A 25241-nucleotide genomic window follows, 5' to 3' on the forward strand; every position below is an offset into this window, starting at 1 on the left:
TATTTTTAAGATCGACTGGATTAAGCGACCGCTTGTAGGCATTCAATGGACAGGCGCATAAGTACCCTGATAGTGCCTTCTCTTTTCTTTCTTTCTTTTAATCCCTTCATCCCTATCCCCCAGTGTAGGGTAGCAAACCGGACGCGCGTCTGGTTAACCTCCCTGCCTTTCATTCATTTCCTTCCCCTTCCTCCTCCTCCTCCTCCTCTTCTCAGCACTCCTACAGAAGCTGCTCAAGACATATTGCATGTTATGCGTGCATGGCCGCATCTTTCACGCCAGATAATGTACTGGGTCAAATATTGAACCTGGTTTCAACCTCTACTATACCCTTCGCTTCGAGAAGTTGCCGGCGTCGCCTCAAAACACTAACAGTTTTTTTTTTTCTTCAAATTCACCTTGTAAAAAAAAAACATCTTAAACTAATAAACACGTTCTCAATTTCCATAACGGGAACATTGGCTATGTAAGAAATGACTGAATAGCTTTTACGCCAACAGATTTCTCGATAGAGCATGCGCTTCCTATACAGCGTGCTCGCATCGGTATGAGATTTCCACGATAAAGAAGCGTTCCAGTGACCCAGTTAGTGCTTACAAACAGGAGGTCCTGACCGCGTATAGGATAACTGTCGGGAAGCGGCCGTTGTTGAGAAACTTAATGCGCAAGATGAATAGAGTGTACGGCAGTTTCTAGAATCAAGATACTGGAGACGCTCTATTGTTTTCCGTGAACCGACTGGTTCTCTCATGAATATGGTAAAAAGCAATCGTTCGTGAGTGCGTGAGTGTTGTACAATGCGCCTTTGAGGAGCGTCTGTGTGTCTTTGAGGTGAGGAACCTCGTGTTTCTTTTCTACTTTGCGACGACAACTGTTGTGCAAGAGGAGTAGCCGGCGGCACGCACAGGCACCAACCTCTCTTTGTATACACTTAATAAACAAGTCCATGCAAGCCCCCGCGAGGACCTTGCATGCGACGACATGCGCGCACCGTCGCGTGCCCGGGGACCGAGCGCTGGATCGCTGCGAATACGTGACACCCCCGCCCGAGCGCACCTGGTCGACAGATCTCTGAAAGCCGGTCACACGGAAGGAAACAAAAACGATCCCGCCATCAATCGCTCGATATACGCTGACCCGCTCCCCGCAATCTCGAGGCTGCGCCCGCAGCTGCGCACCCGCTGGTTCCGATGGGAGGGGCCCGAAGAGACGTCTTTCTTCGTCGAAAACTTGCACTTGGAAATGAGGAAACCTGGCGGATCAAAGCTCCGGCCCTGGCGTTTTAATTTCCGAGCCGGTAGAGAGAAAACGCGGATGTGGATAGAAGCGGGAAAGTTAGGCAGCTAATTTCCGGTCGGCCAACGCGCAAAAAGATTTGAAGTATACGACAGATGGGGGACATACATAGCGCATGGTCTGATTACATTGGCGAAGTGGTCATTGCTGAAACTTTTGTTCAACATAAGGAGCGTTTTGCAAAAACGGCGAGGCAAGAGATTTGAGGAGTGGCGCTTATCACTGGACGAATAGTAAGTGTTGCATTGCAATTAGTGATTTCCATATACAATGACTGCAATGTTCTGTGATTGCAGTGATTACAATATTAAACTGACTCGCAAAAAACTCACTATGAATTCGCCTAAGACGACTCGAAGTCGAAAACAGTCTTCTCGATCGATGTACTAACCTCCCCCCCCCCCCCCCACCCCGCTTCTACGAAAGCTTTCTGTACCTAAGGTGGTCTTGCACTGCCTCCAGGGTCGTAGTCATTGCCAGCTTCCTGCACATCGCCTGATTTTGCATTGCCTCCGGAATCGGCCCACCTTCGATCAAGCGACGATGCCATGTGCTGACGTCATCATGTGACGTCACGTTATATGGCGCCATAGTGACGTCACTACTTTTGGCAACTGTTACGCCATGATGACGTTACATGGTGACTTTATCGCGTGATGATTTTTCGCGTCACTCGTGTTGACGCCACCGACGCCGACGGTCAATTTTCGTGTTTGATGAGGCATCCAAGGCTTTTTGTCTTAATAAAATGTTAGCCCCACGACCGCGCACCGTCGAGTTCGAAATTGTGTAAAACAGCGTACAGAACATTTCATGCTATACATCTACTGAAAATGGGGCATAATTCGTTCACTGTGGCGCTTCCCAGCCATTTGTTCTGAAGTGCCGGTGGTGTTTTTCTTTCGCTTATTCCTTACGCGATAGGTGCCTCAGACTGACTCACTTGTCTTAGCTCTAATGCGAACGCGTACATTCTTCAACAATTTCATTGTATTTAATCAGCGCAGGTCACGACTCAGACGACAATTATATGCCCCGCCTGAAATGACATGCATTCTACCGCTGTACAGTCTAAGCCTTCCAGTTATTAAAATTCTCATTTTTTTATTTTTCTCTTAATGTGTCATCGCGTACTGTCAACCTGTTGTCAACTATAAAACAAGAAGCTGTAGGAAACCTAGAAGCGTTAAGGGAAGCGTGTGTACGCTAAGCATATACGCTTTATGTATATATACGTCCGACATTACACAGAAACGTCATTGTCTTTGCGTCGGACCCGTTTCCAATCTCTGTGCAGATGCGCGAACGTGATTTATTGCGTACACTCTGCCTCCCATACAATTTTTTTATTGTGGACTTCTTTTAAGCAACAATCGTCGTTCTTTTTTTCCTTATATATATACTTTACTTATACAAGTTCCGGAAATTCAGGTCCACGGAAAGAACCTGCGTTTTCCGGTTGGCTGAATCGGTAGAACAAGCTCATATTTCTGATCGGCGAGCGCGAATCGAAAATATGTCATCGCGCGACCATTATGGGGAAAGAACGGCGTAGAAATGTAAGGGGGGAAAGGAAAAAAGAGCTAAATATTTCGCGTTCCTCTAAGCTATGAGCTGCGGATAGCCCCGAGTCTAAATTGAGAATTCCGACGGAACATTCCTGGTCGGTGAAATTGCTGTTCCATTCCGCGGTGAACCCGTTCCACCTATTAAATGCCGCGATGGCGTTCCGCGTGTACACACAAAAGGGAGCGCATTGCGGGAGCATGGCTGACAAAAAACCAACGCTCAATCTATAAATGAAGGCAGACTAAAAAAAAACGCTGCAGTACTGTCGCAATTTTTAATATGCAGCGATTTCGGCCCCCGTTCCTCATGTATATGGCAGCCTGAGGAATTCTCTGATTACAGCGCCGGTGTGCGTTTTGCAAAATCACGATATATCGATTCATTCGCTGCGTAAAGTGAATCTCTAGCAATACTTGTTATACGCGTAGCAACGCGAAATATCAATCTGTATGAAAATATAGTGTACACATGTATGAGTGCTTAACTTGGAGTAGAAGGCATCATTGCAGTCAGTGTGCTTTTTCACTGTTGCTTATAGTTAAGAGATCATTTTCACTCGCGCATGGCTGGCCGCGAAAGGCAGGCCAAATCACAGGGCAATTCAGACCAGTAGGGCATCTGCATAAACACATCGTCGATTCTGGCTTTGAGTGAGTGTTCGAGTAGTGAAGTGTGAGAGCATTTCGTTCTTGCAGATTGGATTCTCTTCTTGTTTTATTGCGAGAGCAATTATATGGACACTCTCGGCTGATTTTTGCCGTCGCCGTCATGTCCCATATATATATATATATATATATATATATATATATATATATATATATATATATATATATATATATATATATATATATATATAAAGTGCCACAAAGAGAAATAAAGCAGAAGAAAAAATTCCGAAGCACACGACCGGGGATTCGAACCATCGACCTCGCCGCCTAGCCCGCTGCATTAGACAGTCAACCATGCCCCATGCATGCGCCGGCGAAATAACGGCGAGCTATTTCTATGCACCATTTACCGCTTGTGGTAAGCAAATCTCGGAGGAGCTTGAGCGTGTTTTCTATGACGCAACGCTCCTAATTTTCTTTCAATTTGAAAACTGCCCTTGAGACGCGCACGACAAAGTGGCCCTTTTCTGTACCCCTTCGTGATGTGGAAGAAAAAAAAAAACAAAGAACACTGGGCGCACCTTGCATCAGACGTCCCCTTGTGGCAGGAAACGCAGGGGTCACGCCACGCGCCGCAGTTTAAAAGAAAAAGAAATATCTAAGAGCATCTGATTTTCCATTGTCGACACTTGCAGCGCGTTGCTCAAGCACAAAGACGTAACAACTGCGACCGTTGTTAGTTCACGCTTTCCCTGTGCATGCCTGTGCGTTCTTTTCGGGCGTCCTTTGTGCTTCAGCGGCGCGCTGCAAGTATCGAGCTGCTTCTCGTTCTTCGTGTGACATTCCGATTTCTTGCTATCGCGTTCATTGTTTCGTCCTTGCGGCGAAAGTGTGACTTTTTTGTTACAAACGCAACCTGTATTCTCGTTTTCGGCTATGATTATGTTCCATGTTTTTTTTTTACTCACATTCCAAATGCTTATGCGGGTCCTGCAACAATTTATCTTGTGTCAAAACAACGGAAAATTGGGAGCGTTGGTTCCGATTCATACTTGAAAAGGCGCGGGACACACTACCGACACGTCACCCGCTTTTTTAGTGGCAAGAGCACCGAGCGCACTTTTGTCTCTTCCAAGCCCTTCCGGTCGAGCCCTTACTTCCGGTTTTCCGAAGATTCGAAAAGTATTGAAAAAAAATAAAACTTGTACGAAATCGATGGTTCTACATGTTACATCAGAGCATAAGTTTACATAAGGTAATGGTCAGTTAACTGTCAGGATAACTAATGAAAATTAATTTAATGAGTTCATCGAAAGAGCACACGCTTTTGTTGTGAGCAGCTGGGATCGTTGAGGCACCTGGCGGAGCAGATCTAAACCGTGTACTTCTTTCCATGACCTCCGAGATTTGCCGGCGGCGCGCCGCCGGCTAATCTCGGAGGCCATGTTCTTTCTACGTGGCTTCTGAGATCCACTTCGGCAGCGCGACGAAACACAAACTTGACTCAAGGAATACACCGGGGCACACGAATGCAATGTGCGAGTGCGGCTACCAGTCATCTAAGTCGAGGATTAGGGTCAACTCCAACTTTTTTTTTTTTTTTATCCGTAAAGCTGTTTAAGCTGTCGGTAACTTGTGCTCCGTCGTAAAAAATTGTCATGAACCCGCGCGCGCTCTCTTCATTCTCTTTACAGTGAAGCCATTTAAGCTATCGTTAACGCGGCGACGTGCAAAACTCCTCAGGTGGGCTTGCGCCACGGGAATCGGGCAAGCACCACTACCGTGTACAGCAGGTGCGAGTGTCACACGAAAACGAACACGTGAAAAAGAGCTAGAAAGAAAGAGAAAAATGAAATAGAAAGAAAGAAAGCAATAGAAGGAAAGAGGAAAAGAAAAATAAAGATAAATAAAGGGAGTAAAGACGCGAAAAGATAACAAGACAGAGAGAGAAAGGTATAAAGAAAGAGGAAACGATAAACAGAGAGATAAAAGAAATAAAGAGCTAGAAATAGAAAGAAATAGACGGAGAAAGAGAAAAATAGAAAGCAACAGCTACAAAAAACAGATGCAAGACACAGAGAAAGAGAAAGAAAAGAAAAGAAAGAAAAATACAGAGAAACAAGGCAGGCCACCCCAGCTCCGCTCTTCCTTCAGGCTTGGAACCCCCAGTGTGAAGCTGCGATAATTTTTTTTTTGTAGTCTTTTCTTCCCTTTTCAAGCATTTACCTTGTTTAGTTTCTCACTGTGTGGTCATCTACGCACAGTGGACGCTACAGGAATGTAGGGCGATGTCGGTAATTCTTCCGTTCCACAACGGTGTTCCTAAAAGACCTAGACACTCGCCATGTCTACATTTGTTCCTGGTCATTCTTTTATTTATATTGCTGATGATTGCATTGTGTCTGATAGAGAGCTGTTTTGTTGATGCGACCGTTATATTTCGGTCCTCATCGCCATTTTCTTCATTTGCATAATCGTTGGGAGAGGACGGCAAGACGGCACCCGCGGTTGCCAACATTTACATTTTCATCTTTGCAGGCGCATCTGTCAAGAAGCGCGTTCTGATTGTGGTGCTGTAGTGCGCGTTTGATGCTGGCTGTCCCCGCTTGTCTGGACGGCGCCGGGACCCGTACGCTTATGGTAAACGCCTCATTGTTATTCAAGCTCTCGGAGCAGCCCGACGCAGAGCAACCTTTCAGTGATGAATATCTACTTACCACCGTCACCATGTCACCGCATTTTTTTTTCCTTTTTCTTGCCAAAATGACGAGTGATTCATATAACTGAACAGCGACGGAGTGTAATTGCCCCCAATTCACCCACATCAAAGAATTAACGACCTGTAAATGTGAACAATAAACATTGGCCTACTTTATCAACCATCCGTGTTCGCCCTCTCTCTTGTTTATGCGTCTCTTTCGTGCATAAGTCTGACACACAGACTTATGGCGCTAAACAATCCACACATCTCCACGTGCTAGCTCATTATCCGCAAACCGCTCACTCTTTCTATGGCTGTGTTCCAGTTCTGGACAGCATCGTATACAGTTTAAGCTGACAGCTTATAAGACGGCATCGAGTCCGAGTCGCCCGAGGAATGGAACGCGTCCGCCTGACGTTTGCACGACGCGACGTGACGCCGCCTCCAGCCGAGAATAATAATAATTGTCGGGCTTCGACGTACCAAAACCACGATATAATAATGAGCGATGCCGTAGTAGAGGGCTCCCGAAATTTAACGTGCACTTAAGTACACTGGTCTCAAGCCTTTTCGACCCCATCGAAAATGCGGACGCCGCGGTCGGGATTCGGCACCGCTACATTCGGATCAGCAGTCGAGCGCCATCCACCGCGGCGAGTTCGAGCAGGGAAGAGAAAGCTAAGAATATAGAATGAAATCGCTGTGCATTTACCTTCTTTTGTGTGCAAACACGCAAAAACTTGAACGTAGCTCGAATTAAACGCGTAAGAAACCCTAGCGAGGTCTTCCTTTGAGCTGGCGACCAACTCGGAGAGTTTCTAGTCTTCTATTCGACCGCCATCTTGTTTGGACAGCAAAGTAGCCTGCATCGTATTTGTTTCGATGCTGTCTTCACCAAGCTGCGCCTATTTAGCGGCTACGAGAGAATTGGAATGGGACTCAAGATGGCCGCTGTCCGTTTAGCTGTTTCGTCTGTTAAGCCGTCTACGGTGACTATTGCAACGCACGGTTGCACGCCCTATTCTGCCTATGGTGGCACTGATCATAACCGCATCCTGCACTCGGCACCGAACCGCAAATTTGGTCGTCGCCTACGAGGCGGCAGGCCGTTGCAGCGCGGCAAGTTCGTACCATCAGACCGCGTCGACAAAGAGGGCACTCAAGTACCGCGTTCCTGTCTCGCTAACTGAAAGGAACGGCGTAATTTTATTGATTGATTGATTGATTGATTGATTGATTGATTGATTGATTGATTGATTGATTGATTGATTGATTGATTGATTGATTGATTGATTGATTGATTTTTCGACGCAAGGGTAATTTATCTATAAAAGAGAGCCTGATAAATAATATGAGTTTACAATGCTATATGAAGTCTACTCGTAACTTGGCTGTACGACTTAATTTCGCACGTGGGCGTTATAGCAATAAATCGCCAAATTGATGTTGCACAGCGGCCTAAATTCTAGTTGTCACGGAATCGAGACGGCGTGCACAATGCCTGCGCTTCGCGACGACACGCAACAAGCCATTGTCGCATGTTAAACGCACCTGCGACCTCGGTGATTACAACATGTCCAGGTTTATTTTAAAGGGAACAGAAGAAAATAAGTTTTCCGCTGGCCTGGCTCTCCTAGAGAAAATTGTACGATTTACCGTCGCAATGTTCTCTTCGAGCTGGCCGAATATTCGGTCACCTTCACGGCATTGTACCGGACCGGGAGTGAAAGAAAAGCAACTATAAGCTTCTGTAAATGGTTCATAGGCGGTATTCAGCGGTCGTGTTAAATATTATAGCATAGCAGTTTGAGCGTATAGTACAAGGCTTCAGTGTAGTCCGAAGCATAGGGCCCGCTCCCAGCAAAAAGGAAAAGCGAGATAGAAAGAGAGAGGAGGGAGAGGGAGTTTTGTTTCTTACACACCTATAAATAAAGCAATTATCTGTATCAAACAGGCGCATTGGTCATTCATATTCTTTGCATGAAATCAGTTTATGCAGATGATAAATTTCTTCCCTGATACAGGTTCATTTCGCAGCTCCTCTTTCGATTGCTCGCCCTTTTTAGTTCAACTGATGGAGGGGCAGTAACCGTATAATGTTTGACAATCAACGGAGAATAGCACATGTGTTCGAGCGCACACGTGCCACACGTGTACTACAATTGAATTCCTGTCACACATGACGTGGTCGGAAACGTTTCATTGAAGCGTCATTCAGAATTTCGTTGCTGCAGCTGCTATACCTCAAGGCTGTTTTTTTGACAGCAACAAACCGGGCTACTGCACTCGCCTATATACCCCCCCCCCCCTTTTATTTCTTTGTTCATTTCCTCTTCTTTCCGCTTCTGATATCGTTTTAATCGCGCACACATTTAGCGGCAGCAATGCACTATACCTCGCAGTTGTTTCCTATACTTATTTTCACTTTAAGTTATAGTGTGTCAGCCTGTCTGTAAAGTTAAACTGTTGGGTTTAACGACCCATGGGTTTAGAGCGACGCCGCACAGTCGGAAGGGCTTTGGATTAATTTCAGCAGTTTGGGGGATTTTAGATGTGCGCCCGCAAATGAAGATGTAGGAACCTTTTTTTCGTGTTCCTTCTTTACGAGAATTGTATAAGCTTCGCGGCCCGAAACTGAACCCGTGACCTATCTCGACCTCAGCTGCAAGGCAATTCGGCTACCGAGTCAAGACAGGCTGGTAGACTGTGCTAATAATTATTGGGGGCGAGCATTTGTACGAAAGAGTGCTCTAAAAGCGTTTCGCTCAAGTGTTTCTTACCAGCTCCCAGCGTTCGTCCAGATAAGAAGGCCGCAGTTAAATAGAAAGAACACAGCTTGCACGTTTGACTTTTACTGCGTGTGCATATAAGCACCAAGACCGAGCTATCCGCCGCGTCAGACTCCACAAATAGAACTGTTCTGCATTCAGCCGCCAATCTTCATAAGCGGGTACTAAATTATACGGGACATAAACGCTAATTGACTTCAGAATGTAATCGTCCGCTCGACAGTTGCCTGACGTCGACTCGCAGTAAGCGACAGCGAGCGTGACCGGGTTATAAAACAAGTCAGTCAGGAAGGACGCCGAATGGAAAAAAGCAAACGCGGCAGTCTTGGCTATATGAAAGAGCGCCTGGCTGTCATCAAAGTTGGGCCCAAGAACACAACCATGTGCAGTTAGATTGTAATGTGTTTGCACATCTTGTGTTCTACCAGGGGCGTAGCCAGAAATTTTTTTCGGGGGGGGGGGGGGTTCAACCATACTTTATGTATGTTCGTGCGTGCGTTTGAATGTGTGCTTGTATATATGCGCAAGCAAAATTGAAAAATTCGGGGGGGGGGGGGGTTGAACCTCCCCCCCCCCCCCCCCCCCCTGGCTACGCCCCAGTGTTCTACTGTACGACACATTTTGCCTCATTTTCATTTTTTAGTAATGTATATTTCGTTTGCTAAGTGACCAGTCACCTGTGCCTCCATAAAGGCATCAAGCTCTCCTACTTGTCATTTCAGTAAAAAAAAAACATTGTAGTTCGTTTCAAAAGCACCTCTCAATTCATAATATACAATACACACTCCTTTAACGTAGGTTGCCCCGATTGAAAGCTAACACGATTGACGGGCGAGTTAGCGGGAACGGTGAGCTCTGCGCGAACGGATATATAATTATGTTGTCCTACCAGTCGCGTGCCTACACAGCCGAGCGACTTTTGCAACGCGTCAGAAGTTACCAAAATGAATTAGCAATAATTTGGTTGCGTTCTCAAACTGCCACTAGTAACTTTTTTCTTTTTCTTTCATCGTCCGTTTAGTGCCTGCAGCACAGCACGTCGTTACAATGTTGAGTCGCGACGGTTTGTTTAAGTAATGATTTCCGCTTCTCCTATTGGTCGGTGACATACTTACAGTACAACTTGGATACCCCTCAGAACGTTGACGGCGATACCAACTCCCTCTAGAATACACGCTTCATAGGACGCCGAACTAAATCTTATAAAAGCGTACATATAGGCCACCTCAGTGTAAAGAATACAGAATACATTTGGATACATTGCCAACATGATCACGCAAAAGTGCGCTTTAATATCGGTAAAATAATATTGATGGAATGGCATTGTTGGCAAAAAAAAAAAAAACGCCTCGTTTATAAGCGTGCGTTTTATTGGTATTGTCACAGTATTATAGTTGATATTACTGCGGCTCAACTTGTTGCTTTCACAGTTTCTCGCTAATGTCACCGTGTTACGTGATGCTGTTGTGTGCATTCTCACATTTAGCATTTCTCTGTAATTTCAGGTGTTGGTACGACTGCAACGTGTATGCATTACAGTGTCCATATTATTATTATTATTATTATTATTATTATTATTATTATTATTATTATTATTATTATTATTATTATTATTATTATTATTATTATTATTATTATTATTATTATTAGCGTCTACATTACCTGTTCTTTCGCCCTTCCTCCTACAACACTATATATGTTAAAGTGTTACATAAAACTACAAATATATACTCCACGTCCAAGAGACAGGGAGCAACCGTCGTTGCATTTGAGCGCAAAGATACGTCAGTCTATCGCGTGAACAAAAAAATAGTTAATATTTACAAGCTCACCTCTTAACCGTGTTTGTATGCATTTTATAAATGTATTCTGTTGTGAGCGGAATTACATGCATTTACGAAATGATGTAGATATGATTTATTTTCCTTTTTCCCCAACTGGCGGCCTCCACGCAAGAGTAATAATAAATCTGCTTAAAAAATTCGAGATATTGTATTTGAAATTTCAAGGTTCGTCTCGGTGTTTAGCATTTCATTCGAAAATTCCACCGTTAGAACGCGTCTCGTCAAAAGTAAAGATAAATGAAAGCGCAAAAACGCAATCGCAGATTTCGAAAGCACGACCGAGCGTGGGTGTACTCCGTTTCATTATACTGAAAGGTAGTTCCGAGCAGATACGGAACGCGATGTAATGCAGCACACTGGGCTAATGCGAAGCGGGAACCTTTGGGATGATATAGACCCGCTGTTTACAAAGACGGGATAGCCGACTCGATATCGGAGGAAGCACATTAATAAGGGCAAAACACATCGCATTGATTACCGGCACAGAACTTGTTCAATACAGTTGCATTATGCGCTTTTTTTGTGTGTTAAGCAGTATGTAGCGAAACAATGTAATGACCGTTCTCTACAGAAATGTCCTCAATGTACTTCAATAATTCCATGCGCTTTCCATGCGATTCTTATGGAAATTACACAGAGGTTGTATGGAGTATAAAAAGATTCGCCGCGACTTATACGGAAGGCACTTGGAAAATATATGTAATTATTGAAATCCATGGCACATCCGGAACGTTTCTAAGCCAGGTACTTTTTTTTTAGACTGCTCTTTTCACTTGCCATCATCCATCAATGCCTCAACCCACGCCGATCCCCCACGTAACCCCAGCAGAGCCTGAGAGCCGTTTCCTTCTTTGAAATAAACCCTAAATTCGTTAATTCATTGATTCGTTCACTCATTCAGTCGTTCTTTCATTTTGTGCCTTATAATCATATCATGGTTTTAGAACGTAAAACCACCGGAATTGTCATTCATTCATTCATTCATTCATTCATTCATTACCTTCTAAAGACAAGCAGTGAGAGACGCGAAAAAAAAAGAAAACAGGGCGGTCAACTACACGCGAACCCGATTTGCTACCCCACAGAAAGTAACGGTATTAATGTTTAAAAATAAGGAAAGCAGATAACTGTGGTGTTAATGTGCACTTTCAGATGAAGTTGCACTATTCTCTCAAAAGTTCCGAAGGCTTCGAAAGTACAGTAGCGAACCAATTCAACGCTACCACAAGGGTAAAGACTTGCGCCATGCATCGCTTAGCGTGTGACCTATCGGCGCTCTTCAAGGTATAACAACGCTGTTGCAATCTAAGAAGTTGGTAACCGAGTAGGGTTTGCAGATAGACCTATCAGACACGCATCATGAGGCACACCCGCCAAAATCCGCCTAAATGTATGCCAGTCGAATATCGCATTAGTCTGGTTCAACTGAGGCATGCGAGTTTCACAGGCGTTTAGGCACTGTGCAGGCGCATGCCCGCAAAACCATGGCGCGCTTGTCAACCACCTATGTAATAGAGTCGTGCGAGCTGGTTTCCTTTCGAACCGGAAGTACTTCTTTCTGTGCTAATGTAAATACTACGCATACCGAAAACTAAAGGTTCGTCGTTTCTACCGAAAAAAAAAAGTACTAGGCAGTGATGCCTGAATCTCGGATGAAATTTGCCGGGACTTTCGAGTTCAAAACCAGCTACGCGAACATGTGTCTGTATGGGTACACCAATTGTCTCAAACACGCGACGACTGTTTGACGTCACGGAAATGAGCAAGTCTCATTGGATGGAACGTCTATGCGAATTCTCTCTGTGTGGGACAGTCATGGCTGTGGGTGGAGCTTAGGTCGTAACCGACTACAATTTTTTTTATATTGTGATAGCATTTATATGGACAGTCTCGGCTGGATTTTGCCGTCGCTGTCGCCGCCGTCATGCACCGTATATGTATAAGTATGTATATATATAAAAGCCCCAAAGAAAAATAATTCAGAAAAATGCTTCCGAAGCGCGGAATCGAACCAGGGACCTCTTGCTCCGCAGCGATTGGCGCTAACGGCTGCGCCACGAGACGCAGATCCTCCACGTAGCTAACGGCGAGCGTTATATAATATATACACACCCTTTACCGCTGAACGGACTCAGAGTCGGCAGGCGCTTATAAGCGTTTCTTCATTACCAGCGAGATGGCGCTAGGAGCGCGATGGGCGCATTTAAATGTCGTCGGCGAGCTCGCTCGCTTCTTCTTATATTTGTGCAGGGAGAACCTTGCCCTTCCGCTGTCTGCTCGCGCGATTTTCTCGTGGTGAGGGGGAAGAGGGATGTTTCAGGCTTTCACCGTGACGTCCGCGCTCATGTTACGAAGCGTACGAAAGTCACTCGAGCTCAAGGGACGCCGCTAAACGAACAAACAGAAGATGAGCGCCAACTATCAAGTGTCACAGCTCCGCACTTGAAGCACGCTAGTTTCCTTCGCTGCTTCGGCCGCCTTTGCAATAGGAGCGCTGTTCAAACTGAGAGTATCCATTGGCATAGGCGTGCGCAGGGTTCCCCATTAGGGGGTCAAAGGTTCGTCGCAGCGCCCCCCCCCCCATCCTACTAAGTCAATGTATGGGGCAGATTTTGCCCCCCCCCCCCTCTTAAGTGACTAGAAGGGTCAATGTACGGGGCAGATTTTGAGCCCCCCCCCCCCTCTTACGTGATTAGGGGGGGCGGCCGCCCCCCCCTGTGCGCACGCCTATGTCCATTGGCGAGCCTCACTTCGTATAGCATTAGTTTCTTGCTATCGCATTCATTGCTTCGCCCTTGCGGCGAAACTGACTTTTTTATTTATTTCAATACCTTCAATGTCAAAAAGCGTCACAGAAGGGAGTGGTAGTTAGAACAAAACAAGGCACATTTGTTAGCTGCTAGTTCGAGCGATAATCTTCAACAGCGGAATTGAATGCAGAAGTACTTGGAGTGGTTCCATTCTTCGGCTATGCTGTTACAATGCTGTTAAGTCGCGCCAACATACGTTGACTCAAGTAAGTGCCAATAATTCGCGTCGAAAACACTCAGATAACGTATTAGCGCAATGTACAAGATGAGAGCTTAAAGGGACACTAAAGGCAAATAACAATTTATGTCATAGTGAAAGCCCAATGTATGACAACTTCTAAAACGGAAATATTATAAACAGCAGTGCCCTACTTACCGAGAAATTAAGCTAAATGTATCACATGATGAGCGCCACGAGTGGGACATTTTCGAAGTGATCCCGATGACGTAGGGAAGTCGGCCTACAATAAATCCCTAGTAATCAAACTAGCAGCAGTAAAAAAAGAACATTCCGAGCATCAAAAGACGTAATAAAATGCTTTTTGTTCGTTTCCGCTTGATTCATGGAAAACAAAACCTCCGTGGCGTTGCCATGGGGAACGGCGCGCGTGGTTCAAAGGTTCCGTTTTCGCCGAGCTGTGCCTCGCCCGTCTCAGTGGTAGTTTTGGGATCGCGTACTGCCGTGCGTGTTTTGCGCGCTCGTGAAAGTCGCTCTGACAGGAAGTTCGACAAAATGCCGCATGCGTGTGATATTGCCGGATGCCCGAATGGTGCACAACGCCAGAGCTGCAGCAAGGAAACCGGTGTGTCTTTTCACTGGGTGCCGCGGAATGAACCCTTACGCTCGAAGTGGCTTAGTGTCATGCCATTGCGCCAGTGTGCTAAACAGTCAAAACCTCTGCGTGTGTGCTCGCTGCACTTTCGTACTGAGGATTACGAGACCAACCGCAACTTGGTGACGGCTTTCAATGTGCCCATCCGAGCAAGTCTTTGCCGCAGCGCCGGTTTTGCTACTGTGGGTCCCGCTACTTCCGCTCGGCTGCTACTAGTGTCGGCGGCCGCGCAGTAAAAGCGGGCAACGTTGGGCACGGCAGCAGTGACGTATGAGAGTCGTATTTTCAGGCGGGAGATTTGAAGCGCGCTAACGCGATGCGGACCACTAAAAACGTGATTTTATTTCAAAATAAGCACTTCCCTGGCACAAAAGCAGCGCTACGAGGCTTCTGGACCGCTATTTCAACAATCAACGTAGACTTAATATTTGCCTTTAGTGTCCCTTTAAGCACTCAAAAATAAACCATCAAAGTTGACACGGTTATGCGATAAATTTTCGTATGGAAATATTGCTAGAAGAAAATCGGGCGATGTGGGCAGTCTTCAGACAATGTGAGTCATAGGTAGGGTGTGTATTCTTATATGTTTAGACATCGTTGAAAGTGCCACTCATGCCTTTCTTTATGATTAGGGCGAAAAATTGTTCGACACAATGAAGGCACCTTACGGGAGGTAGGCACAGGTCCCGGCATTGTTGTGTTTCAGGCATATTCGTTTAAAACGTTGATAACCAACACAATCATTGAATAAAGATACTAAAATAGCTTGCGCTTTTTTGGTTATCTGTAGTTAATCCAGAAACAGCGCGAAGGGCAAGAGAGGCTACGAACACAGCGCGGTCTTACAACACATTTTATTGCAGTAGCCGAATCACATATACTGTACGTATGTATGCACGAGGGAACCTGCGCAGAAAAATGAATGACAACACGCAAAAACAAAAACCATTCCAAAAGCAAGTCAATAGTGCTATCATATAGTCACTTGAACAAAAATAAATCAAGAAAGAAAAATGTAGAAAGAAGAAAATACAAGCGCACATTACACGACATGACTATGAAATCTATTTAGATGTACTTGACTTCACTAGGCGTCGGCGCGATAAAAGGGGTATACGCATTCGCTTCCGATAAAATCGGCTTCTATAATTTCCCGTGCGAGCTGCGAGCTGTGTCTCGCCAAACCTTCAGCACTCTCAAAGAGAGGCACGCAACCACAGTGGCGACAGCGGATGCGCAGGTGGCCTTTCCGGAGTGTTGTGGACGTCATTAACGCGACAGCGTTAAAGAGCTCGTTTCGCAGAATTTTCGGTGTCGATCGGTGTCGACGGCGGCGTCTTTGGTTGAGAGCGAAAAATCAGAATTGTTTGTGAGCGAAAATTCGAAGTAGACGCAAATAAAGAAATAAAAAATCTTCAGTTCGAGTGGGACCGGAGCTTCGAACCTGCGACCCCTCGCTCCACGGCGCGATGAGCTTCCGCTCGGCCACCACACATACATGTTCTAGCATACTAACAGCGAGCTATTTATATAAACCATTTACCGTTGGTGGTACACAGATCTTGGAGGTTCTTCAGCGGTTTAGCTCTCACCCGAGAGATTGGGCCCACCCGCCCACGGACGCTCTTTTAAAAGGCATCGCCCGCCGCGTGTCCGTGTTTCGTCGCGCCGCATGCATGGATTTAGGAGCCGGAGGGCGTCCGCACTATGGCTTTCCTTGCGGCACGGTTTAGATCTCCACCAAGAAGCGAAGCTAGGCTAGCTATTGGGAAGGTGATGTGAACATGGTCCGATTACGCTATCGCGTTCTACTCTTGAAAGCGAAGCTCAAAGAGAAGAGAAGAAATAGTAGAGAAGGAAAGGCAGGGAGGTTAACCAGTATAGGAAAACCGGTTTGCTACCCTACACATGGGGACAGGGTGGGGGAGATTTAAAGATGGAGAGGAAAGAGAGAGAGAGAGAAAGATAGAAAGATAGCACGACACAGCACACATAGAATCAGTCGGTCACTCTTGCGTGGTAGCATAGCACACATAGAAACAGTCGGTCACTCTTGCGTGGTAGTTGGTCACTCCTGCGTGGTACGCGAGATTTCTGTCACAGGCGCTTGGCCAAGTTCGTCGCTCTCAAAAACCTCAGCAGTGCCTTCGTCGCCTTCAGTTGTGATGTCTTCTGTTGACAACATGCAAGTATTGTTTGAACAGACATTGGTCTACTATCAAGGCGCGCTAGAACGAACGCGAATGACTGTCTCTGAGCATTATATACCGGACAGTCGCACAGGACGTGTTGTAGCGTCTCCTCGCAACGACAGGCATCGCAGAGAGCGTTGTCGGCCATTCCAATTCGAAAGGATTAGGATTTCGTAAATGCCACCCCTAGCCACAAGCGATAAAGCAGTGTGGCCTCTCTTCGGCGGAGTCCAGTTGGCATACAGATATGCATCAAAGAGGACAGGTGGCGTTGACGATTAGTCCGGTTGGTTTGGCTGCTTGGTGGGCACCATAGAGCGAGCGTGATCTCCTGTGCAAGGCCTCGAAGACTGCTGGCAGCGTCAGACCTTGAAAGTGGGATGGTATCTTCCTGTGTGGCGAAGCTCAAGTGTTCTCAAAGTTTTTATGGTTCTCTCTTAGGCGCTCATCAAAGCACCTGCCAGTTTGCCGAACATACTTTCCACGGCAAGGAGGAGGAGGGGGGGGGGGATCTGATAAACCACGCTTGTGGCACATGGCACAAAACGTCTTTTTTGCTTGACGGTGCACATACTCCGATGGGATGATGGCACATTCACTCGTTTACGGAGTCTTGACAGCTTTTCCGGAGCAGAAAAAAACCACAGCACCTTTTATATCGTGCTGACGCGTAGTGAAATCACGTATTCAAATAGGTTTCATAGTCATGCCGCGCAATGTGCGCTTCCTTTTTCTTTCTACTTATGTTTTCTTTTTTTTTTTTCGTTATGCGACTATATGATAGTACACATTGACTTGCTGACAGGTTGATTTTTGTTTTCCGTGTTGTCTTTCCTATTCTGCGCATGCTATACATATATGTGTGACTTGGCTATTGCAAGAAAGTATGTTTTAAGCCCGCGCTATGTCTGTATTCTATCTTGTCCTCATCCGCGCTGCTTCTGAATTAACTATGAATAGAGATAGAAAGAGCCACCGTTTCTGTTACAACGTTAGAAAACGGTGGACAAAAGAAAAAAAAGGGGAAGGGGCCGGTTGCTTTAAAAATTGCAATAGTTACTACCTAAAACACGTTACTGCAACTTCAGTCACGCCAGAACGCTGTATTTGTTGATTTAAGTAATTTATTTTTCGGTTTTGGGGACATATCAGGATTTCTGTATTTCGGCTTTTTCCAAGTGTGTTCTCGATTGCTGTGTATGAATAACGTGTAATTAACGAGAGGCGACATCTTTAACTCCGGTGAAGAATATTTGTATTGTGTGAACTGCTAAGTAGCAAGCGAATGTGCGATGCTTTATAACTTTTCACTGTATAATTTCTTTGTTTCAGTTACTTGCTTGAAATTTCTACATTGTCTGTAGGATACATCCGAAGTCCCAGAACAGGAGTAGCCGGCGACCCCACAAGCGCCCACTGTCTCGCAAGGTTCCGTACTTGACTATGTATAGTATATAATATAGACTTGTATTATCTCGAATATAGACTGTAAAATCTCTGAACTCGAGAGCATCGCTGAAGCCGTGCACTGCTGAACGATGGAGTCATTTTCAAATGACATTTGTATCCCAAATTAACCTGTCGCGGTATATTAGCAGCTAAGGTGTCGAGCTGCTATGTTGAGGGTGCGGGTTTGATTCCCGGCCATGGCTGCCGCATTTCTATGGGATGAAAATGTAGGAACACCCATGTACTTAGATTTAGAGGAACGTTAAAGACCTCCCGGTGGTCAAACTCAATCTGGAGTCCCTCACTGCGGTATGTCTTAACATATATCGGTTCTGGCGCCTCCTAAAAACCCCAGAATTCATTTTTTTGTCGAATATTAAGTAAAGCAAGAGTTCAGTTGTGCAGCCGGCATAACTATCAAAAACTCACAGGGTCCCTCATGCATTCACATAAGACGACTCGAAGGCAAAAGACATAGTCTTTTCCTTCTCACTCGATGTATTGATCCTGCCTCGCCACCGTCCGAAAGCTTTCTGCACCCAACGTGGTTTTTTGCACTGCCTCCGGAATCGGAGGCACCTCACCTGGTTTCGCACTGTCTCCGTGGTCGGCCACCTTTGGCCAAGCTACGATGTCATGAGGTGGCGTCATCATGTGAAGTTACGTCACGTAACGTCGTAATGACGTCACAAATTCTGGCGATCTGTCACGTCATGATGACGTCCCATGGTGACTACCACGTGATGATCTGTTTGCATCACTCGTCCCTGACGCCGCTGGACGCCGACGCCGACGGTACATTTTCGCGTTTGATGAGGCATCTAAGACCTCCGCCTTAATAGTGCATTGTTTTCATCGCGTGTGATGCTTCAACGCAAAGCGCGAACTGATGTTTCATTAGGTAACTAAGTATTCGAGAGAATGCTCTTAGGATGCATATTGCGCGGTAACACGAAAGATAAAAAAAAATTAACTTTAAGCACGAGAAAGTGCTACTCTAATTGGAACGTGCTTCCTGTGTGTGTTTATGTGTGCACTTCTTTGTTTTCTTTGTGTTACCTCTCTCTCAGTCCTCCTTCCAATCCCTGTTTCTCTACCCCCAGTGCAGGGTAGCAAACTGGGTGCAGCTTTTCCTTCTCTCCCTCTCTCGTAATACACTTCCGGCGAGGAATGAAAGAGAAGATCCGAAAATAAACACAGCATGAGGGAACGAGCGGCCTCTGAAAAAGATGCGACATCGATGCGAAAACGACATATTTCAACTTCGGAAATCCCGTTGACTTACCGGCGCAAGACGATGGAACGGAACAAATATATGTGCAACATAAGAATAAATATGAGCTCCACACACAGAACGATGGCGCGCTTGTCAATCACCTATGTAAGAGAGTCGTGCAAGCCGAATTCCGCTCTAACCGTAAGCACATTGTCTGTGCTAATGCATATATCAATCGCATCAAAAACTAAAGGTTCATTGTTCCTACCTAAAATATGATGTTTGGCTAAGTGTGATGTCAGAACCTCTGATGAAATTTGCCAGGGCGTTCAAATTTTCGATTTAAAACCAGCGAGCACCAAGTATCTAAAGGGCGCCAAAAGCGCTTGATGCCACAGGAAAGAGCGCATGTGTTTGGATAAAGGTGTTGATTCATGTCCATGTTCTCTTTTGTCAATCTCGAAAACGTATGTGTAGCAAGCGAATGTTATGTTGAATTGTCATTGATGTTAACCGTCTGTGAAATAACAAAATTTTCTAAACACAGGGAAGCATTGCGAATGGAACATGGGAAGACGCGACAGTCGAAACGAGGGACGTGATAAACAGGGCTTCGGAATACAAGCTGTCACTCGCTGCGAGGCGGTGGCAAACCGGGCCCGTGCACCCCCCCCCCCCCCTTTCGGTTTCTTTTTTTTTTTTTTTTTTTTTTTGCCATGGCATACAGAGCCCAAAATGACTCTCGACCACATCTGCCTGTCCGGCCCCCGCTTCAGATCAAGGAGGTGCACCCCCCCCCCCCCCGAAAAATATTTCTGCCTACGCCCCTGCTGCGAGGGCAGGTGTGGTGAAGACGCAGGCGTGCGCGTATGCTTACAACATCGCACGCGTTGCGTCGTTGCTGCGCAGTTTCGTGCAGCGCCTCTGGACAGTCATTGGAGCGTTTGTATGGAAGCATATAAGCCTGCCAAGGTGATGACTAGTTGCTTCAAACTGCCCACAGAGCACGGTGGTCTGGATCTTCCGGATATTGAGATCTTCTTTGAATTTGACTTCACTTCACTAGAGCCCTGGCAGCAAAAACAATCGCTAGGTCGTTCGCCGATCCGGAGTAGCCAGGAAAAAGCCTTCTAATGTACTGGACAAGTACTCTAAGGACTACGTTTACGATAGAGAGATACAGTAGATTGCAAGCTAAGAGACCATTCGAGTTTTACAAGACTGTTTGCGACTTTAAGCGCACAGTAGATCAAAAAACTGTGGAGAAAGTATATATTTGAAGAACTAGCACCAATGGATAAAAGCTGCTTGCTTGGGGAAGATACGCTATAAGACGAAGATAAAAGAAAAAAGAACCCAAGTCAGTGGAAGACATGGAAGAAAAACAAAGTTCCGGAAGTGGTTCGTGAGTTTGACTAGCTGAGAAGATGGAGCGTGTTACCAACGCGTCAACGCCTCGCCAGGTGGCACCAAATGATAGATGCGCGCATTCTGGGCAATCCGAGGCCACTAAGCGTGCGTTATTCGAATGTGTTGCTACTAAGGGTGCATGGCCCCTTGTTTGGCGCACCTTTGGAGTTGAAGCTACATCGCTGTCGCAAAGAAATGACGGCATGTTTGCCTAACTGGTACTCTTGGTCACAATGTACTTGATCTGCAGACGGTGGTACCAGGCAGTCGCCCGTCGACAACCAAACCGTGCAGCGTTCCCGGCTTTACATCGTACTTATCAAATTGTTTTCAGATACCTAGTTGACGAGAGCTGAAAGTGAGTTGTGTTGACGCCTTCTTATAAGGCGCTGGAACACTCGCTTTTCGACATTACGAGGGGGGGGGGCGGGGGGGGGGGGGGGGGACTGGAATTTCCAGCAGCGCCATACCGAGTTGAGAAAAAAACAAGTTACCCGACTTCGCATGCTACACTCCCCAACCCCCCCCCCCCCTCTTTTTTTTTTTCTTCTCTTCCTTGAAAGGTATGTTGTTAACGTGATTCTTCTTGTATAGTTGCTTGGTAGCGTACGGTGCATTACTGCAGTCTGCGTAGGATTGCGTCCGGCGTTTGTATAAATTTTACTGACGCCATTTAAATGTATTTAGTTTATAAACGCCTCTAGCGCTTGCGTGTACTGGTTCAATAAACTTTCATTTGTGGATGGAACGACTATGCAAATTCTCTACGGGTGAGGCAGTGGCTGTGGGTGGGGCTTGTATTTATTCGTAGGTTGTGGAAAGAGAGAAAGCAGGAAGAGTAAAAGCATGGAGGTTAACCAGACGATCGTCTGGTTTGCTACCCTGCACTACTATTGCGCGAGTGCAGTGCTCGTCTTCTCTCTTCTTCTCTTTCTATTCCTTCACTGTTATAGGTTGTAACCTACTGTAGATCCTACAGGGGCCACGAGTGCTACCATGTTTTCGTCGGTGCTTTGCCTGGGTGGGGTGAGCAGAGCATGCGCGAAGACGGCGATCAGGCTGAAGCGAGGTCAGGCCAACTGCGATAGGCGAGCGTGTCGTATCTGTTGGCCCCGCTCCCCCAGGCTGTCCGAGCAGCAGATTCAGTTTCAAAGCGCGCTATCGCTCTTGCACACGCGCGGTCAGTGCTGCGTTCGCGCAGCTCCCTTCGATATTTCCGAGATCATCAGGGATCATGAGCTTTGAGGAATATCGTGGCCTACGGCGCTCCTTTATGAAACGTAGCGTTTCGTGCGCGACCTCATCTCCACAAGTCACTGGACCGAAAGCGTAGTTTTTTCTTGTGGTTTGTATGTAGTTGAGTAGAAATGTCAAAGTACTGTGTTTTTCTTTCCCCAAGGTAATTGAATTACTATTGCGCAAGGAAGCTGAACATAGGATCTCGTATCTTCGGGAGAACCCTTGTGTATACATTGTATTATCCATTTTCTTCAGTCATATTAGCAATCAATTACGAAAGATATTCATAAAATACTCTTCATTCTTCTCGAAAAAACGATTGCGCAGAATATTCATCAAGGTATAGGGTACGAAGTGAGGTGCAGGCTGAAATACTTGCATGAAGACGGAGTAATTATCTTCTCTCGGTCACTTTTCGAGAAGGCATACGGCGGTAATTCTAGAGCTATGGTGCACATGTGGTGTGCAAGTGTTTGTTTAGAACACCACGAGGTAACACGATATTCTGGGATGCAGCATCAACATTCCAGACCGCTATACACGTTGTCGTTGTTTACTGCGCAAAAGCAACGGGATGAGCTCACATTCTCGAAGTACACGGAGACACGCCTAACCTCTTTAGAGTGTCCACATATGTTGGCGCAAGTCGTTTTAGCCAGTTATTTAGACTAGTGGTCAAGAATGAGCAAGATACATGGCACATAGGATGAATTGAAGCTCCTGCATAGTCAATAAGTCTTGACTTAACCTAAATGTACTCGGTATGACTGCAGCCGATCATTTTCGTGAAGGCACTACAATGTTCGACGGGGCGTTCCAGGAACAACGTCAAAAGTTTTATTTTTCTTTTCTCGAAATGAATACAACCAAAAACAAATTGGGCATGGATTTCGAGCCTAAGATTCGGTTCTTTATAAATGTAACAGGATTGACTGCAGAATAATTATATACTTAATTACACGCTAATTCAGATTAATGACTGAAGCTCGCACGAAACAACATATTCCCCCATTTCCGTCCTTGGAATATAACATCTATAGTTCCTTGGAACTATGTTGTGTGAATTTGACACATTTTAAGACAGGCCATCACAATTAGCGCCTGAAGGCGCGCTAAGCATCTGAAACGTTGAAAAGAAGTCACGTTCGTGATATACCTGATAAACATATTGAAAAACAATTGAAGTTCGTGGTCAGTGTTCTGGTCTTGATAGGACATAGACCCAATGTATACATCGACAAAGCCCTGCTAAATAAGCATGGAGACCGCGCAACACTAAGGTACGAGGGAGAACAGCCCTGATCAGATTTATCCGGAGTACTTGAACGTTCAGCTCTGCAATGAGTTGACGGCATTAAGCACCGGCGCCTGCTGCCTTCGATATTTCAGCGAGGAGCGAAACAAGTGGCTGGGCGATGTGTTCATATGTTGCCTCAAGCCGGCAGTAGTCAATCGCAAAAAACGTCGTCACCGCAATCAGAAGCACACGTGAGCTCTAGACAAGCGTGATCTGAGACGCATGACGTATGCGTTAAACCGGACGCGTTGGAATTACATGGCGCAGAAGGGGCGAGGCGCAACTGGAAGGGAGAGCGCGGTCTGTTTGTCTGTCACTGAGCTGCGTAGCCGAGTGCAACATCGAGACCGGGAGGGGTTTGAAGCACGGTCCATGCTTACGACACGAAGTGTTTGAAACATAGCACGCGAGATGACACTTACCGAGTAGATTAAATTTATAATGCGTTGCTTATGACACGAAGTGTGCGGAATATAGCACGCAAGATGAAACCTAGAGAAGATTAAATCGCCCACGCGCTGCTGAATCTTATCATGTCGAGCAAAAGAAATGGTGCTGTAACGGTGTCAGAATTAAAACAAGAATTACAGTAACAAATAATAGTTTTGCCGGTTTTACGTGCCAAAACCGCCTTATGATTATGAGGTACGCTGTGTGGTTTGAGCACCCGTCGTGGTTGTTCAGATTTAAGCCCCAGCGCCATGAACAAGCATACACGCAAACTTTGATAACAAATCTGCCATGACGCAAAAAAAATTCAAGGAAGCATAATCTTGCAGAAAGAACAGCTAAAAAAAAGGTATATACGCTTAGAATTATTTCACTTCTGGCTGATGTACTGAAAATCGCGCTGTGACAAGTCTAACCATGAGCCTTTTATCAAGCCATTCGTTCTGGGCAGTACATCATTTCAAATTACAAATTGCGCGCGGCACCTGAACACGCTGCTACATTGACGGAGGCATCATGAAAGTGCAAAAAGACGCACCAATTATGGGCGGGAAGTGTGCAGCCTCACGAACACCAACCGGTACAGTATTAAATGCATTTAGAAACATTCGCTGTGTAATCGCAAGACGCAATTCATTGCTCAGGTGCCCGCCGCATGGGCCGAAACGGAAGGCTGCTTCGCCTCGGCATCACTTTACCCCACGACGTGCTCGTGCGTAAACGAAGAAACGAAATACGGCGTCTTCCTAGGCGGACACCTGCGCACTCAATACGAACAGCGAGCGAAAGAAAACGTGCTTGCATTAGCAAACCGCAGCACCTATCACCAGGCGCAAGCGTACTCGCGTAGTCACCGGGACAATGCTCGCTAAACAACACGCTTTCGAAACGAGACGGCGATGTCGTCTACACCGGCCTGCCTAACCGAGACAACCGTGTGGAACGAGACTTAAAACCCTAGTTTTCATTATTCTCCTTTAAATGCAGTTCCTGCGGTGAGCGTGTCCTTAGACGAGGGGAGAAACCGCCTCACTGTGCCCAAACCCCGCTGCCCCCGTTAAGCCCCTAAGCGTCGCCCGCGAGCGGCTAGGAAAACCAACGGAACAAGAAGAAAAAGCTCGCGAAAGGCGCGAGACGTCCGTGCGGGGAAACCTACTTACGGAACAAGGAGTCAGCCGACGGCTCGCTTCCTCGGAGGTGGGCTTCCCAGCACTGCTGCTGCTGCTGCCGCCGCCGCTCAGCTGCCGCGCGGCGTGGTGATGGTGCAAAGCAGGCGGCTCGTCGGCACAGTTCAGATGCTTCCCCTTGTGTCAGCTTTGCCGCATTGCCAGGGCTGCTTTCTTCTCACCGCCCGCCGCCAGGACTACCGTGACGTCACGCCGGCGGCGGGACGCCTCCATTTGGGGATGCCGGGGTGGGGAGAGGAGGATCCGGCGGCGGCGCGGCTGCTCCAATCAATGGGAGGACGCGCGCGAAGTTCGGACCCACGGCACAGGACCTGCTCTTTTCAAAGTGTGTAGTAGCAGTACAGCCACTGT

General features: G+C 46.4%; 1 protein-coding gene across 1 annotated transcript in view; it reads right to left on the reverse strand.

Moving 5' to 3' along the window:
* LOC119383418 (glycoprotein 3-alpha-L-fucosyltransferase A) overlaps positions 1 to 25012 on the reverse strand; it is a 122217-nt gene extending 97205 nt beyond the window's left edge. The window contains exon 1 of the mRNA XM_049412504.1: positions 24864 to 25012. The gene's annotated coding sequence lies outside the window, so the exon portion shown is untranslated. The remainder of the gene's footprint in view (positions 1 to 24863) is intronic.
* Between the last annotated feature and the right edge of the window lie 229 nt (positions 25013 to 25241).

Source organism: Rhipicephalus sanguineus, chromosome 2, assembly GCF_013339695.2.
Source record: "Rhipicephalus sanguineus isolate Rsan-2018 chromosome 2, BIME_Rsan_1.4, whole genome shotgun sequence".
Classification (NCBI taxonomy): domain Eukaryota; kingdom Metazoa; phylum Arthropoda; class Arachnida; order Ixodida; family Ixodidae; genus Rhipicephalus; species Rhipicephalus sanguineus.